The sequence below is a fragment of the Stegodyphus dumicola genome, chromosome 3 (assembly GCF_044657685.1).
Source record: "Stegodyphus dumicola isolate Sdum_Otavi_A_Nest chromosome 3, ASM4465768v1".
In the NCBI taxonomy this organism is placed as follows: domain Eukaryota; kingdom Metazoa; phylum Arthropoda; class Arachnida; order Araneae; family Eresidae; genus Stegodyphus; species Stegodyphus dumicola.
In genome coordinates, this window is record NC_140770.1 from 209,690,053 (window position 1) to 209,707,427 (window position 17,375).

The 17,375-nt window shown below is 36.7% G+C and overlaps 1 protein-coding gene across 3 annotated transcripts in view; it reads left to right on the forward strand.

The window, feature by feature from the left end:
* Positions 1-16,479: 16,479 nt before the first annotated feature.
* LOC118192958 (major facilitator superfamily domain-containing protein 6-like) overlaps positions 16,480-17,375 on the forward strand; it is a 39,155-nt gene continuing 38,259 nt past the window's right edge. The window contains exon 1 of one of the 3 annotated variants that reach the window (XM_035363985.2): positions 16,480-16,904. The gene's annotated coding sequence lies outside the window, so the exon portion shown is untranslated. The remainder of the gene's footprint in view (positions 16,905-17,375) is intronic. The other 2 variants (XM_035363983.2, XM_035363982.2) reach the window with 2 other exon arrangements.

A 17,375-nucleotide genomic window follows, 5' to 3' on the forward strand; every position in this document is an offset into this window, starting at 1 on the left:
TTCTCCATTTACAAAACTTTTTTTACATACATAGGCGCTGCAGCGAATAACCATTTTTTCTTAAATTTTATGTGACCAAGCAGAGCAGGCGTCTTTCGTCCCATAGAAATGAATGTAAAGTATTTCCGGACTTTCGGAATTCGAGCAGCAATTACGTGACACTAATGTTGGAACCGGTTGGAGGTTGCAGTAAGCTCTCTACCGGTATATATCTCGTTGGTTAGAACGCATTGAAAACGATCCAAATTTGTTGGAATTTATTGTAACATGCGATGAGACATAGATGTTTACCTATGACCCAGAAAGTAAGCTCCAGTGGATGCAGTGGAAGTCTCCAGGAACTCCAACACCTAAAAAAGTACGCATGTCAAAATCAAAATTCAAAGCAATGCTAATTGTCTTCTTCGATATTATGTAATGGAATTGTAATGACTGAATGGGTTCTCGGTGGTCAGACTGTTAATGAAAACTACTGCAATAAAGTACTAAAAATACTTCGTGAAAAAATTATGAAAAAAGACCACAGTTATGGAGTGATGGATGGCTGTTTCACCAGAACAATGCACTCGCTCACGCGGCTCTCTATTTGTCAAGCAGTTTCTGAGCAGCAAAAGCATTACTGTGATGGGGCATCCTTCTTATTCACCTGATTTGTCTCCATGCGACTTTTTTCATTTCCTAAAGTTTAAAGGTTTTTGCTTAAAAGGAACTTTACCTCAGTTGATGAGGTTCATGCAAAAACGGAGAATCCTTTCTTATATATATATATATATATGTAAGAAAAATAAAAAGTATGTAAGGGATAAATTGTAATTTAAATATGCAGTCTAAATTAATTTGCCCTCTGTTTTCTAAAAATAATGATCTGTCTTTGCACTCTGTCATTTTGAGGGTAATCCATGTCATATGACTCTTACATACTCTGATAATGTAAATGAAACTAAGACCCAAACAGCCGATAATAATTTTACAGCAGTATTTATTATTCAAATATAAATGCATTGAGAACCAAACCTAACTAAGTCGGAATTAAGATTTCATCCTGAATATAACGCACTCCCTTTCTGTCTTCGGCATAGCTGGACTGCTATCTGCTGCACTTTTCGTATTGTAAATCTATCAAAAGTGTAAGCATTTCTAAATAGGCACAAATAATGTGGCAAGTTGTTAGTGGGCGCAACATGTTTACTGAAAATAAAATGAAGATTTAATTGCCTCGGCTGCCAGTTTCTTATTCATTATGGATGAGCATTCTTCGTAATAAAAATTCTTGCTCTTCATTACGGATAAAACATTCTACGTTATCAATACTGCAAAATCCTTTTTTATTACATTATTTTATTACCTATATTATATATATATATATATATATATATAATAGGTAATGAAAAGTAATATCATATAGGTAATAAAATATCTATATACCTAACAATATATACATATAGATATATAAAATTAGTTTAGTTTTTAATATCTATATCTATATCTATATCTATCTATATATATATATCTATGTATAGGTAATAAAAATAATTTCATTTACATCATCATCTTTTTCATTTCATATCATAATGTGCAAATTTGTTATGCACACCTCAGATTTATATAGATGATATTTTTAGAACAATGGCAGAAGCTAAGCGAACAGCTAAGCGATAGTTAAGCGATAGTTGGCAAAAGCTAAGCGAGCAAATTAGCGTCGAACAAAATAACGAGAAGAAAGCTGAGGGAAAAATGCGCGCAGTTATTCAACATGGAAGCTCACCAAGAGGAGGCTTCGGTTTAAGTTGCTTCTTAATAGCTATTATGCGGCAAAGAAACGCAGAATGATGCAAAGCGGGGATGTATTTAATTAAAATTTATGAATTTGAAGATCTGTTGTCAACTAGTATTTTATATTTTGTGTATGTGTGTCTGTAATGACTTAGAAGAAAAATTCTAATATTTTCAATCTCGGCCTATGTTGTAGATGATGACGATGGGGTGCAGATGTGTAAATGCAAAATTTCAGTAAGGTCAATTAAACACAATTTGCTTTATTCTTCAGAAACACAATTTTAAAATGAATTACACATCATAATGGGTGCCATCTTCGGACGCCCATCTTCGTCACAGATTTATTTATTCTAGACATTACGACAATACGATCGATGCCGAGAGAGTGTTAAGCGGCAAGATGTTTGCAGGACAGCAAGCCAGCAGCAGGGAAGATTTCGTAGTCCAGAATAAAGTTGAACTCAAAGCGAAGAAAGTTTCAAATCCGAATTTTCCCACTGGATATTACTAAAGACTGACTTGGATATCAGCAGGCAATTTCCACATTACAACATTTTTAATTTTCAGTCCAAAAGTAAAATTCATTTTAGGTTTTAGGGACCCAGTCGTCAAATTCTAGTGTTGTTCGGGTGCTACTGTATACCTATTTAGAGTTATTTGGAGCAGGAAAGGTGAACCAATTAGCTAAACCTTTCTCAGGATTAAAACTCCAGACCTCTTGAATGTTAGTTGAATGTACTTCCAATTACACTTAGAAGACACGTCATAATATGAAGGATCTTCCAAAGCTCTTAAGGGGAAGATGAGTTTAACAAATGCATAATTGATTTTTCATGCCCCAATCCGTCAGTCTTGGTCTTTATATGCTATCTCTTTTGCTAGTGTTGCTAGGTATTCTCTAATTATCCACTCGCTTATTAAGTTTTCCCACATAAGAATCTTTAAATCCTATGCTCTTTGAAAAACATCTTAATGACCGTAAACTTCAACATCTAAACTTTAAACAATTGTGTTGATCTCGATAAAAAGTATTCGTTTCCATATTTACTGCTATTTACTTCTCACTGTCTTAATGATAATTGTATTATTCATTTCCTTCTACGATTCTCTAACTGAATGGATTTTATTGCGTGTTTATTTTATAATTGCCAGAAAATAAGCATTGTTTTCCAGTTTTCCTTGAAGCAGAAGAGGAAAATATTTGTTAAACGAAACAATTCTTGTATGTTCAAAAACACAACATGAAATTGCTTTTACACCATTTTTTTGCAATCCGAAATCAAAGCATTTTGTGATATTCGTACTGCATGCAATTGTAAAGGGCAACGCTTTGAACTCGAGATTCCAAAATGAAAAGTCCAAGTGGGATTTTCATTTGAATATTGCCCCTACCCATCGAGAAGTCCATAATATTCGCGAGTGTAAAAATGGGCAACACTTGCGTGAAATTTGAGTATTATCATTTTGCTAAAAAATTTTAAATATCTGCAATACTCTCTTTTTCTAACAATGCCAGATACTTTCTGGTTCCTATATTGCAGCAGCGTTGCTTTGAGATCATATATATATAACCGCCTCTCGGAATAATTATGAGCTTTGTTCCAGCACCCTCATTATTTACATATAAATTTAAAACAGTTCAATTTCCAAATGTGTTCTTAATTGGCTTTCTACTTGACAGTAATTCTTCAAGCCTTGAATTTCTTTGTATGAATATTGAATATTGCAGTCTCAAAATAGCGTACTTAATCACATGTATCCGACCAAAATAAAAATACATCCATGCTGTGCAAATTTCAGAATAAACATGTCTGCTGGTAGTTTGAATTGAAACACTTAAAATTTTGATTTTCAATCTTTTCTTTTAAATACACTGTTCAGTTCAATGTTGCACCATTTAATGTTTCAAGGTTAGAACAAAACATGATTCACTTGATTGTGAAACCTAAAGTTCAAGTTTTCACCATTTTCATTTATGTATATGCATTAAAATTTGTGTATTAATGAAACGTAACATACAAAATAGCTAAGACACAATAACACGCCGAATAAATACTAATTCAGAAGACAAACAACAAAAATCAGCGCTATATTTACAAAATTTCCACAGGACTAGTTTCGATGGTTTTACCGAACCACCATCCTCAGCTGCAAAACCGCAAATGCCTTTTGCGGATTTGCAAATCATTTGCGGTTTTGCAGCTGAGGATGGTGGTTCGGTAAAACCATCGAAACTAGTCCTGTGGAAATTTTGTAAATATAACGCTGATTTTTGTTGTTTGTCTTCTGAATTAGTATACAAAATAGCTCTTAATCACATTCGCAGTATTTTTTTATGATTTTGTAGGGTGGATCTCTCTAGGGCTAAAGCACATTTTCAACATTTTATTGTTATTACTACATTTAATGTAGCTGAAAAGGATTCTTAGTATTCCTTGGTTAAAAAAAAGTTTGTTCGTATCATAATGCATATATCTTTAACTAAAACTGCACTGTATGAATGCATTTGGAGTGATTCTTCTGCATGTTGTGGTGTTGTAGTGTGACAATCTATCTTAACTAGATACTTACAAGCACTCAATAAATTTACACGTGCCCAATATTTGGGTGCCTAAAATCTATATGGTTAGTGCATTCAACAAGTAATAAAATACTTTACTTACCCATAAACATGCCAAAAGGACTTCCATTCCATTCCATTGACGGAAGACGCGAGCACTGTACCTTTACCATAGGGTGAATCAGTTCAGCACCGCGACCACCAAGATCTAGAGCAGCCAAAGAGGCCACACGAGAGCCGCGCACAGAGAGACCAAGCCCAACGCCAGATCCACCCAGGGCAGTTCAACGAACCAAAGGCCCATAGGGGACCCACACCCCGTCGCCCAGGCGTCAGATTTATAAAAGAAATATTTACATGGCCAAACAAGGGCAAAGAGACATACAATTAAGTACATTAATAATATATCAAGGATTGTACAAATTTAACAATAAGAGGTAAAGATTACAAGATTGCAAGATAAAGCAAGTTACAGGAAAATGAGTACAGAACACAGAAGGCGTGTTATAAGTTAAGGGCATCACGATAAGACAGAATAGGCCTATTACTGGTTAATGACATCCCAATAATACTAAATCTGAATCAAAATTAAATATATTAAATAGGCCAAGAGTACATTAGGGAGGATAAAGTAATGCCATGGGTACATTACAAATACAAATCAAAGATATGAGTGCATGTGAGTAATAGAAATATGAGTAAGTATAAGGGCAGTACACTATAAATGCGTTACCAATTCAGTATAGAACAATTCAGTATATGACAATGCAGTTAATATTAATCAGCACATAACCGATACGATACAAAAAAATAAATAATAATAATATAAAAAGTCAGTATAAATCAGGTGATACAAAGTCAATGCGTAATAAATAGAATCAGAATGGATCAGCACCTAACCAATACGAATAATATAAATATAAATAGTACACTACAAATGACAATATTCAATAGATAACAGGTAAATCAAATTCAATGCCGTAGAAATGCAATCAAGATAAAACAGCACAGAACAAACACGAATAAAATAAATACAAATGCATTATAAATTCAGTATAGAACAAGTAATACAAATATAATAAGTGATACAAATTCAGTGCATAATTAATCTAATTAAGATGAACTCATATAAATGCAATATATAACAGGTAATGTAAATTCAGCGCAGATGCGATACAAATTTAGTATATGAGAGGTAATACAATTCAGTATGTAATAAATGAAACCAAGACGAATCAGCACATATCTAGTATGAATAATATAAATAGAAAGATAAGGTAGTACAAATACAGTATATAACAATGTGAGTATATAACAATTTGTAGTACAGTATATAAATACAGTATATAACAATTTGTAGTACACTACAAATGCAGTACAAATACAGTATATAACAATGTGATCAATAGAATTCAGCACATAACAAATACTGTGAATAGAAATATATACAGATTCAGTATATAATAGACAATACAAAGTCAGTGCATAATATATGCAATCAGGATGAATCAGCACATTATAAAAATGAATAATATAATATGAGGATAAGGACAGGACACGACAAATGCATTACTAATTCAGTATGTGACAATGCAATCCATATAAATCAGCACATAAGAAATACAAATACTATTAAATATGAATGCAACACAAATTCAGTACAGAACAGATGCATATATTATGAACCATTACTTAACTAATACAGATGATATAAATATGAGTACAAATGCAGTATTTGAATATGAGTGCAATATAATTCTATATGCTATTAAATATGCTATTATAATATGCTATTAAATATAAATGCAACACTAATTATTGAAGATAAATGCAACACAAATTATTGAAGATAAATGCAACACAAATTCAGTACAGAACAGATGCATTTATGATGAACCAGTACTTAACTAATACAAATGATATAAATATGAGTACAAATGCAATATAGAAGAAACTGCAAATTCAGTATGCAGTAAATTATATGTGCAAGTAATAGAAATCACAGATAAATTGTGTTACATAGTGAAGCATAATTCGTATTACTAACAGTATTGAAACAACACTAGAAAATAAATGACAACATACTAATTCAAAATGCAAAGGATATGGTAACAATACAGCTAAATTAATTGATAAATGCAGTAAATGAAACAATTTGACATATAATATAAAAGGTGTAGAACAGCAAGTAATTAGACAGGTTGACATAAGTCGGTACCAAGATGCATAAATTTTGACATGATGGCAGTCAGTTTCCGAACAAGATGTCGATGTTTGATTAAAAACTTACTAAAAGCCTGCTGATGTTGAGCAGGAAAAGGGATATGCAGTTCTCGTGTAAGTTCACAAGAGGATACATAATGCTCGGGCGTACCCGCCTGGCCACAAACACATTGATCAGTTGATGTGATGTTAAAGCGGGCAAAATATACGGGAAAAGGCCCGTGACCTGTGACATATCTTACCAATTGTGTATTGGCAAGAAGACGAGTCTCATCAACATAGCCCAGGTGATAATGCGCTCTGCGGCCAGTATCCTCTGCATCCCAGAGGACCTGCCATTGCATAACTGACTGTAGGTGCAGTTTCCGAAGAAAATATGATATGGGCCAAGCTAAAGGAAAATTAATAGCATCATCGTTCATGGCCGCTTGCTTAGCTAATTCATCAGCAAGTTCATTTCCAATTGTGCCCATATGAGCACGTGTCCAAAAATTTGAATATTAAGGTGAGCACCTAATCGAAGTAGTTCTTGAAGTTGCGAAATTATTATTGATGGATGCACAGGATTCATTGCAGCAGCCAAGACCGACTGACTGTCCGTTACAATGCAGCAGTTCAATATTTGATGTTCCAGAATATATTTAGTGGCATTGACGATGGCAAAGGCCTCTCCCTGAACGCGATGTTATGTCCATGGAGATGTGCTTTCCATTGATGCAATAAAGTGCCCTGGTGAAAAACTGCAAAAGCATAACCAGTATTATCTTCTATTTTTGACCCATCAGTGTAAATGTAATAATCACCATCAGGCAGTTGAGTAGATTCACGTAATGTTACATGAACACCAAGTCCATAAGCAGCTGGATGGAGACGTAGTCGATTGTAGGGTCGTTCATAATCTTCAGGAGAATAATGTTCGCCATAGAAGGTGACCTGTTGATTTAGCAATTTAAGTAGTTGTCGTGCTCCCTCCTGTTCCGTTCGGAGATGGAGAGGCAGAAGACCAGTTATTAATTGTAGGGTACTAGTTGAAGTCGTTCGAAAGGCTTTAGATATATTGAGAAGAAAAGAACGTTGGATTGATTGGAGAGACCTTACTTCACGGCCCTGCATTGGTTGACTCCATACAGCTGCCCCATAAGTCACAATGGGACAATAACCGTTTGGTACAGAAGTTTCTGTATATGGGGGTTAAGCCCCCACTGAAAACCACTCATCTGTTGGAGCCTATATGCTATGTTATAAGTTTTCTTTTTAATGTTGAGCCCAGTTCAATTTATCGTCAAAGACGATGCCAAGGTATTTTAACTGACGAACAATTTTTATTCTTTTATTATTAATTTCGATGCGGGGTCGACGTGCCAGAGATCCACCCTTTTTCGGGATCAGGAGTATAAAAGATTTATCTTCAGAAATCTGTAGATTTATATTTAGACATAGTGTAGAAAAAAGGTTGCACGTTTCTTGAGCATGACGTTGAAGCTCTTCTCTTGTTTTGCCACGGACAATAAAAGCGACATCGTCGGCATAGGCATTAGTAGAAGTATGTGCAGGCCATTGTGCAGCTAGAATTTGATTGAAAGTGAGGGTCCATAAGTCAGGGCCCGCACAGGAGCCCTGTGGACAACCTCGATTCTGCAAACGATGGACTTGACCATTATTATGGACAAAAATAAGAGAGCGTTCCGACAAATAATTGCTGAAGGTCTGGAAGAGATTAACAGGGCACTTGGCTTGTTGCAAGGCTTGAATAATGGCCAGCCACCACAAGGTATCGAAGGCGCACTTCAAGTCGACACTGATAAAGGCCATGTGGTAGCCAGCCAGTTTATTCGTATATATGGCATCGGTAACACCCTTCAGAGCATGTAATGTGATCTTACCAGCACGAAAACCGTACTGTCGATCGGAAAGAAAATTGGTGTTATGAAGATGATGTTTAAGGCGTTGTACTATTAGCCGTTCAAACACCTTGCCCATAGCAGACAAAAGGCAAATAGGACGATATGATGTTGAGAGACGGGCATCCCTGTTCTTCAAAAAGAAAATAACTTGACCAACCTTAAATTCAGGTGGAAACGTACCAGTGCGGAAAATCTTGTTAAAGAAGTCACGGAAGAAGGATAAATTAGATAGGATAATAACTTTAATAATGCCATAATCCACACCATCCAATCCAGGTGCTTTCTTCTTTGGAAGATGATTAACTACATAAGAGATTTCTGAAAGCGTGAAGTCAGGGTCTGGTGTATTATTAGGAGGAGATGTATACCGGCGAATGTCAGCTTGAAGATGTGTATCTGCTGAAGCATCATCCATTGGGAAAATGTCATCCAGAAGGTTAGAAATCATTTCCTCCGTAGAGCAGATCGTAGGTGAGGCTTGTGATGGTGGAGGAAAATGCAAAACCGCAGGTTTGAATAATTTATCCGATGCTAACTTATGATGTAAACCATAAAATTCGGTATTATTGGTGCAAAAATCACGCCAAGATTGAAGCTTAGCCTCTAGAATCATTTTTTTATATCGGGCGCGTTCGCGCCGGTAAACTTCTAATACTCGGTCTGAGGTGCCGAGACGTCGCAATTGCTTGAGCTTCCGTCTCAGAGATCTGCATTTCTGCTGTTGTTGTCCTAAGGAAGAGTTCCACCAAGTAATTGATTGCAATTTCTTTGTATGTCGTTGCGGCAAAAGATCATTACAAATTGCCTGTATCGATGTCATTAGATGGACTGTGAATTCATTCAACTCCGTTGACGTCGTGCAACGATGCAAATGTGGAACTAATTTGCGAAGACATGCAGTAACACGACGACGAAAAACAGCAATTTTATGCCCAGGCAGCCGATAGCGACGGACAATAGATGTACTGGTTGTATGCTCTAATTGAAAGAGAATATATTTATGATCTGATAGACCACTGATATCATCAACCGTCCAATTTTGTACATAGACAGCTGTTGGAGGCGTGGATATAGTGAGATCAGGCCATCCATATGTAGAAGCATGTTCAAAGGTCGGAGGAGCATCAATAGTGTTATGAAGGACTAGGTTATTTGAGTTAAGAAAATCCTCTAGAAGACGACCTCTAACATCTGTTTGAGGATAACCCCATATTGTACTATGGGCATTAAAATCGCCCGCTATAATATTATGTGGCACTGGGTAATGTTGCCGGATATATTCTAGAAACAGAAGTGCTGATTCCAATGACGCTGTTGGTGGAGAATAAATGGAATAAAGGATAATTTTAATATCAATTAATTCCAGTAATATAGCCACATGGTCACGATCAGTCTTGAGAACAAGTGGAGACCATAAGGGATTAAGAATTACGATTGCTGCTCTAGGAGGCTCTGCCTTATTTACATGTTGATATATCGACCAGCGTAGTGGAAAGCCCACAATCTTACTATCCCTCGTGTAGGGTTCTTGAACAATTAATATATCGGCTTTAGCATTAACTGCGTAATCAACAGCATGTGCAGTAGCAGCAGGAGATTTTTGTAAATTGATCTGGATAAAATTAATACGTTCAAGAGCTGGAGTAAAATCTAGATTCATGGCAGAACTTTTGACACCAGAAGGAGTAGAGGAATTAGCATTACCGTGTGAAGGCAGTGTATTAGAAATTGTAGAAGAAGAGTAGTTGGCCGGAGCATTATTCATACTTAGTGCTTCTTTTGAGTCTGGTGACATATCTTCCGTATGTGGGGCATGTGAAGTCATATGCAGGGTGTGCGCATGGGGTCCTGGCATGATTGCGGTAGTTCCAGTCGGCACAATTGATACAAGTTGCCTGTCGGGCATTGCAGTCCTTGACTGTATGACTGCCTGAGCAGTACGCACAGTAGGTCTTATTACGGCAGTTCTGCTGTGTGTGCCCGAATTCTTGGCATCTGTAGCAACGCCGGGTATTGAAGAATTCAGATATCCTGTGTGCTCGCCATCCGAGATATAGCCGTCTTGATTGCATAAGTTGGTGGTAGGTGGTGGGGGCACATTCCAGGACCCATTTGACACCATTGCCCCGGTCCTTGAGTCTGTACAATACCTTAAACGTGCTATTGCTCAAATGGAGTTCTGAGTCTAATGTCTTTTCTATCGTGTCCTGTGAGACGTCTGGTGAGATGTCGTGTATAGCAACTTTGGGTAGTCTAGTAAGAGGAAGTTTGGTGGTAACTAGTTGCTTGCCCTGTGTGCTTTGCAGTTTTATGTTAAGCTTCTCCACGTCTTCTGGGGTGGCACAATCAACAGCCAAGCCTTCTTTTTGGATGGGTCAGAGTGTTGTGATCTTTACCCCTAATGTAGGGAGCGGGAATTCTGCACTCAGACGATCCTTGAGTTCTTTGCGTGTGAGGTTCGTGCTCTCCTTTGGGTACAGAAGGAGTACTTGCAGAGGGCAAGTTAGAGATGGCAGAGGCAGAAGGTGCAAATACTGTACTGAGTACAGAGTCAGTATTGGTAGCTGTGCTGGTGGTGTGAGACGGAGTGATGTCTGTTGGGCCTCTTTCCGCTAGGTCCTTGAATGCTTTCAGGATATTTAGCAATTGCTCCCTCAGTTCTAATGTAAGCAAGTGTCTGCCTCTTTTATAGGAGACTGCAATTTCTGAAGCTTCTGCGTAGAGTGAGTTGATCTTTTCTTCGTAACTTAAGTCCTCTGAGTTGAGGATTAAAGTTGCGTCAAGTTTTGGTTGGTAATTAGATGCGTCAAATTTACGTTGGTAAGCTGGCGTGGCTGCATCAATAGACATTATGAAGTGTACACTGATGGCAGTGCACTGTTAATAGTGCAATACGAGCACTGTTGGTGATGCACTAGGATATGTGGGCAGCAAATAAATGATGCTGGGCAGCGCTGAGAGATAGGACTGAGTGGTAGGGATACGTAGGGAGAAGTGGATACCAACTGGTTACAAGGTAGAAGGCACGATACGTACATTAATCAAACATATAACAGTTATAATACAATATGAGTATGCTATGGAAAGTGACATATATTCTTCAGTTTGAGTACACTTTGACAATACTGCAGTGGCAAAGTATGAAAGTGAGAATACCAGTAATATTGAAACAACTGGTATGATCTCACTGGAGACACTAATAACACTATTATCACACTTTCATATCACTCTTGCTTAACTTTCACTTTTAATAACACACTTGGCTTAGCACTCACTGTAGAAACACAGATCACTTCTTTAGAAAACCCTCTACTAAGGCACTTATCGGTATGTAACACTGTATGCCAACACTAATATCACCGCGCTAAGACAGTTTGAGTAAAATATAAGCACATAACACAATTCACATTAGCACATTGAGAATTAAAAATGTTACATATACTAATATTAAACAATAATTACATAAGACTTAATTAATCAGAAAAATAATTACTTAAATCAAAGCAAAATGTGACACGTAACAGCACTTCTTAATTATTGTTGTAAACTATCAATTGCTACCTACGCAGCGTAGTAAATCACAGGAGCTGCGTCACATACAACTGCAATTTTATTTAATTGAGAAACTTAATTACAAAAACTAGAACATAGTAATAATACTGTAAATTGAAAGATTAGAGTCTCTACCGTAACTTTAACACTGTACTTTACGCTATTGTAATTGTACTACATGGAAATTAGAAATTAAAAATAAATTAGAAAATTAATTAATTAAAATATTAGGTGTGATGGAACCAGTAAATTAGTAGCTTACTGTCTTTATAAATATAGCTGTCAAAATACCAACAAAATGTCCTTGACCAAGTCAGAATAAAGGGCACACTTCGAAAGGGAAAGTGCCTGCTAATTAGCTGACCTCACTACTAATTAAATCCCGAAATAAAACAATAAGTGCCTACCTTGGCCGTTAAATCATCATCTGTTCCTCTTCTGTGCTTGTCAGGAACGGCGTAATCCAGATTAAGATACAGACACTTGTTTAAAAAATAAAAATAAAATAATAATAATAATAATAATAAAAACACTCGCACATAAACACAAACCGTTGAATAAACAGAATCTAAGTCCTAATTAACGCGAAATTAATAACTCCAGAAATAATCATCCGTAAATTACAAAAATTATATCGCCGTGATCCTTGTCACTAGTACATGCTAAAACTAAAGGTCCCAATGAGTTACACTAATTAGATGCGTAATTAGCAATTTGTACTTCTTATCTGCAGTCCTTCTTTCTTCCTTTGTTCGGTGAAAGGGAATCACCGTCGACAGGGGGTCGCTGGAATGCGGCGGCCTTTGAACAGGCTGGAAAGGTCAGAGGTCACCGGACCTAGTGGCTGGAAGATTAATTAACTTTAAAAATTAATTCTCTCTGATGATATAAGTTTCGAAAGGTGGCGAGCTTCGACGGCTTTACGGCGATTACACAAAGCACATCTGCTGGGCGCAACCACGTTGTTCACTGTACACTAATACTAATTAGTCCGTAACTAATCAACCGATGATCACAATGACGTAAAAGTGGTATCCATGTGTCCGCACGCGTATCCTTTATCCGATACAACAGAAATTGGTACCCCAAAAGGACTTCATAGAACAACTTGTTAGCTCAATTTCATTTTATTGAATTAATTATTGATATGCAATCTGGGTTAGATATTCAATTTGTTAACATAGCACACAACTACAAGAAACAAAATAGAAGAACATGAATACGGAAAGACGGAAGAACGATAATACGAAAGAACTGCGCCGTCTATTGAAGTTAGTAAGTAAGTAAGTAATTTTAGGCTTCCCTGCCCCGTGAACTAAATCACACTACAGGTCTACTTCTCCTTTGGGCACATCGTGGAGGTTCAACCTCCACTATTACCCTCCAAGGGAGCAGCGCACCACCTGGATAAGACACCAGGCAGCACCGGTCGTCTAATGCTCCTACCAGTCGCTTGGGCGAGCCCGTCGCAGCGGGACATTACCCAGCGAACCCGGGGGAAAACCCCCGGGCTACTAGTACCACGCCGCGCTAGGACGTGCCAGACTCCGAGGCCGGCCAATAAGTGATCTTTCCCAGAGCCTTCAGAACCACCAAGTTCATAAATTTTATACCCGCGTGGCCGAGACTGCCTAGGTACAGATCCTAGCCAGTAGCTTCGCAGAGTTCTCTACGTCGACCCCCGGGGGGGAGTCTATTGAAGTTAGAACACGAATTTTAAATTATGTTCACATCTTGCACTTTGCTTACTGGAAATATTTTTACGTTAATCATACATATTGCAGATAGAGCTTTACACACGTTCAGATATGTCTTTTTTACACATTCTTCTGTTCATTACAATGTGACCACACGAGGAGATAAACTGATGACACAAAATGGTAACAGATTCTTGATGCAAATAACACATTAACACGTTACTTCTATGCAGGTTGCATTATCATGATTTTCCAATATGTATTAATTTTCCACCCAATCATTTTCTGCTAATTTATGCAATTTTTAGGCAGCTCCTTCTTTTCCATCCAAAAGAAAGACATCAGTCCATGAGTGTGATATATGCAAGCACGTAGCCCCGCGTACTCGTGCGAGCAGAGGTCAGCCAAGAGAGAGAGGGAAAAACCCGTTTGACTGGTATTTATATATGCACGTGAAATTACACGATTACGATTACTGTTACGATATCGTCCCCGATGAATGCGCTACGTGGTGTGAGAAATTTCCATTCTCACATATGTATATAACGTCCGTAGTATACACACAGAGATAAATTTTTGGTCTCTGAAGTTTCTCATACCTGCATAAATTTCCATTTTCACGCAACATGAACATATAATGTATTGTAATTTAGCTGCCTGAGGACACAAACAATGATGGAATAGAAATTATACTCAGCGCTGTCACCTTAAGTAAGTAATGTCTTGATACATGTACCAAATAATTTTTGAAAAATCAGAATATTATCATTGTGTTTATGTATATGTGTATTATATGTATGCAGGCAGAAAAACATGGGAAAATTTACAAGCTTCAGAAAATTTTATCCCAAGTAATGTTGTTGTTGTTGCTTTTCCTCCGGTTTCTGACGAAGTCAGACCAGGTCCAAAAGACCGTCGACTCTAATAAAGTCGAGCACAAGGAGGGGATGGGATAAATATCCTCTCTTAAAGTCCCAAACAGCCTAATATGTGCTCGGCAGACGCTTGATGTTCTCTGCATTTGGAGCATGTGGAAAATATTTTCATGTTCTTCTTGAAAGAGAGGTTCAAGATATGACCACTGGCAATACGGGAGAGCACAATTCGGGAGCTCCTGTCACACTCAAGGGTTAGAGTCCAACCAGGCTTGCTACCTAGACACCAGAGATGGGGGGGGACCAACCACTCCAACATTATTTGTGATGTTTTTCAGAGAATATAATTCCAGATAGGTAAGGGCGGAAGAGGAAAGAGTTAAAAGACCACAGCCCTCCTTTGCTAGTTTGTCTGCCATTTCGTTGCCATGAGATACTATCCACTGAAAATAAATATCGTAATGCTGCGAAATTAGATGTAGTTTTTATAGGACAGAAATACTAGTCTTATCGTCTACGTAAATTCAATTACTAAGATGTTGAAGTCAGCTTCGGCTATCAGATAAGATCCATAGATCTTCAAACTTCTTTTCAGTTAGTACAGCTTCGAGTCATAAGTTGATTGGTATAAGTTCTCTTCTGAAAATTGAACAGTCATCTGGATTACGTTAACGGAATGTCATTTTTACTTGAAGGGGGTCTCAATATAAATGCCGCTATCCGCATAGTCAGGAATTTTGCTGCCATCTGTGAAGATTTTGGAAGCAGTTTTGAGAATATTGTCTATTACCTCCAAGGCGAACTGTATAAGGTAGTCAGTAATCTAATCTTTCTTATTTATAGGAGTGGAAATGTTACAGCGAAAGTAAACCCTGGAGAGTCCCTCCGATGGGTTTAAATATCATTGTAGTGAATGGGCTCTCAATATTGCAAAATAGTAGGCTCTTGGAACTAACTAGGCAAAAAAGGGGTGTTTTTCTTTGTCGGTTTCTCCATTTATTTGGGCACGCAGAAGTTTTGTTGCATTGGCCATTACTAGACTGTTTGTTAAAGTATTTGACAAGACCAGCTAGTCTTTTAGTCTGAAGAAGCTGTAAATCGGCCTCAAAAAAGGCTGTTTCCATAGGGCAGCTATGCCTCAACCCAGTAATAATACGGGCAGCACTTAACTGAACTTTTTAATTCCTTCAGCTTGGAATCAGAGGCATAACAATAAATTGGAAACTCGAATTCGAGTATTGGGCGATTGAGTGTCAAATAAGTAGTTCTGAGGGTAGTCGCATCTACTTCCCAGTCCTTACCTGCAATGTATTTAGGACTATTTAGACGCTTTCTATTTTCAGAACAATGTGTTCAAAATTCTTGTGATATGAATTGAAGGTCTAGCATAATCCCCAGATATTTAGGGTGCTTCTCGCAGGTAAGTTCCTGATTATAAAAGGTAAGTAAGTTCCTGATTATTATGAAACCTGGCAACTTCTCGCATAGGCATAACACTTTATTATTCGGTTGACTCTTAACACAAGCTATCTAGCTTTTTAGTACTCTTTCGCGAATTCAAATTCGAAATGCGTGAAAACGTACGCCTAATTGAACCTATTTTGTAACTACTTGTAAATTTTTAAAGTCTTCTGTCAACTGGTGTGACCGTGACAGTACAATGTTTTACTTTCATGCATTGATACGGATTACCTTTACACTTACACTGATAAAACAAAGAAAAAATTACAAAAATCTAAAAGCTGACGGCTGCAAAATAAGCGCTTTATTTACACTAAAGTGTCTGTTTAATTTTGAATAAATTCCTGTAGGATTAGCAATAGAAAGTGGGCGAATATCATCAACATTGAGCCACTGTTCAAACATTAATAAGTGTACATAATAGCTAGACTACTGATGCAGTGTATTCTTTGCTAAGAAGCTGTAACGGATTCATTGGAGAGTTTGATTTGGAAAAAAGTTCTGCGACTGAAAAGATATGACAAATATCTCCCAGAAAGACAGAAAAACTATTTTAAAACATTATGCATAACACGTTACAAAATATTTATAAATGAACAGACTAACTATTAACGGAAAGAGCTCGAGAGTTATCACTGTATACAGAAAGTCTTTGTGGAGGAGTTTCTAATGGAAATTGGTTTTCATTAACGAATATATAACGAAACCCTTGTGAAATCAATCCTCTCACTTCTTATTCGAATTCGAGGCGATACACCATTTTTCAAACTTCCCATCCAATAGCTCTCTAATGAACCATGCCCACGTTAAAGAAAGGTATTAAGCAGTGTTCTTTTACTTAATTTTAAAGAGAAAGGTAAGTAAATTAAATTATTATAACATAATAATTTTATAATATTTTAATATAGTTTATATTTAGTATAGTTTTGTAATGTAAAATATTTCCAGATATTAAGTCAATGGAATACAAAGTGTTTCATTTAAACTTTCAGCAGCTAAAATCCTCTTATTTTTCTGTTAAGCATTATTGCATTTTAAAAGTATTTCGTATTATTTTGTTGACATTCTTTGCTGTGGATCGTGCTTATGCAAGGAAACAGGAAGCTGTCTCATTTATAAGTATTACTTTCTCCAAATTATGTTGATTTATGATACGGAAAAGAATTCATGAAAGATTTAGCTTAACCGCAAGAAAAAATGTTTTACTCAAGAATAATTTAAATAACAAAGTTTTATTCAACAGTTATTAGAATTTAAACTCTTAGTATATTTATTTAACAAACAATATTTTTAAAACCCATTTTTTTCCATTCGCATTTTTTAAAAT